This window comes from Venturia canescens, chromosome 6 (genome assembly GCF_019457755.1).
Source record: "Venturia canescens isolate UGA chromosome 6, ASM1945775v1, whole genome shotgun sequence".
Classification (NCBI taxonomy): Eukaryota; Metazoa; Arthropoda; class Insecta; order Hymenoptera; family Ichneumonidae; genus Venturia; species Venturia canescens.
This window is the reverse complement of record NC_057426.1, coordinates 16944694-16946717: the sequence shown is the minus strand read 5'-3', so window position 1 is coordinate 16946717 and position 2024 is coordinate 16944694. Positions and strand designations below refer to the sequence as shown.

Here is a 2024-nt window from a genome sequence, read left to right as displayed (position 1 = left end):
AAAGCATATATCTCAATTATGCGAACGGCGTTTTGGAAAATACACATTCAACTGGTTTTGAATATAGTCGTTTTTCGCGCTTTTATTAGCTGTCTAATATTGGGCGAAGCACTTGTAACAGGGAGGCTTAAACTTGAATTTCGTTTTTTACAAAGTTCCGTGCAATTTTTTTCGTAAAAATATGCCACTTTTGTGTGAAAAATACCAAATTCATAATATGTTGCATAATAAGAAAACTACAGGGTCTTTATGAAATCAATGAGAGTAAAAATTCTAAAATTTTTTCATAATTTTTGTTCAAGATTTTTTTTTATTATACTTAGTCGAAATCCCCATTGGAGGAGTAGCTTAATTCGAGAACCATGGCGTTTGAGACAAAACATCTGAATGGAAAATTTCTTACTTTTTGATTTTCTTTGCGCTTTAATTTTTCCAGAATTTTTTTTCACAAATTTTGCAGAAAAATCAAAATCTTACAAAATTATTTACGCAACTAACAAATCGTATTGACCTAATAAACGTTAGAAAAATGTACATAAAACGGACAATTTTTGCAAACTTTTGCAGTATTCAGTTCTTGTAAGAAATTTGAAGACGAAACAATTTGTTACGCATACCACAAGTCTCTCGGCATGTTTTTTTTTCTCAGATTTATTTTGCAGATAAATGTGTATTGATCTAGGCTTGTATTTAAATTCAGACTTAACTCGATCTGCAAAAAATTTCTTCGAACAGAGGGCAATTACGTTGAAGAAAACAAAAAATGCTCTCTCTCTATCACTTGCGCGCATCGCTAGCACATGCGCGTAGCCATCGAACCACCATGTTGAATTCAATTGTGCTAAGGCCCCAATATCTTTTCCTCACTTGTTTACGAATAGTCGTCATTTATGGCAAATTTTATATATTTTCAAAGCATTAAAACACGTCACAATTATGAAAATAATTATTTATAAAGAATACGAAATATTTGAAATGTTTGTACCACAATATTTTACGATCATCAATATTTTTTTCAAGACTTCCCGATTCCACATTAATTCACGAGATATGCCTGTTTCCAATCAAAATAACACCAGGGTCTTGAAACTGTAATATTATATGTATACGACGGCATGTGCATTTGTTATTCCTAAACATTTCATATACAGTGGCGTGCAAAAGTTTCGGGCCATCCTGCTTTTCATACATATTGTACAGAAATCCGATGGTGGGAGAAATATAAACAGGTGATTGCAACACGTATTAACTTATATTTGAATACAATGGGTTGTGTACATTGATATTCTTCTTAATAATTAATTTTTCGTCCATTTTTCTATTGATATCGGTTCAAAAATATTGGGCCACACACTATTCAGTATGAAAAAAATAACAAAAAATCTGAATATTAAGAAATTACATTTTGGGCTCTTTCACTTGACTCAATACTTTGTTGCCATACCCTGAGCAGCGATAACGGCAGCGCACCGACGAGGCATAGACGCAATTAATTGCGAGATTCGTTCATTATGGCAAATTTTTCCACTCACATTGTAAATGGTTCCACAATTCCGTTTTGTTGGAGTGATTTTTTGTTCCAACACGATCCTTTAGGACTTGCCACAAGTGTTCAATCGGATTAAAATCCGGTGACTGCGATGGCCAGTCAAGAAGACGGACTTTTCGGCTTTGGAGAAAATTTTTCACAAGACGCGAAGCATGTTTCGGATCATTATCGTGTTGAAAAATCCAGCCACGCGGCAAATTTTTCGTTGCAAATGGGAGCATATGGTCTTGCAGTATGTTCCTGTACATTGTAGCGTCCATATTGCCATGAATTTCCACCAATGGACCAACACCATCATCAGAAAAAGCTCCCCAAACTTTGATGTTTCCACCACCGTGTTTTACAGTGGGAATTTGATACCTTACGTTGTATCTGGTACCTGTTGGATGTCTTACGTACTTCCTACCATCACTTCCAAACAGTTGAAATTTCGATTCATCGGAAAAAAGCACTTTTCGCCAATCGGACGCCGTCC

The 2024-nt window shown here is 35.0% G+C and overlaps 1 protein-coding gene across 1 annotated transcript in view; it reads right to left on the bottom strand.

Moving 5' to 3' along the window:
• LOC122411878 (titin homolog) overlaps window positions 1-2024 on the bottom strand; it is a 1333995-nt gene that overhangs the window by 344975 nt on the left and 986996 nt on the right. The gene's annotated exons all lie outside the window — the stretch shown is intronic.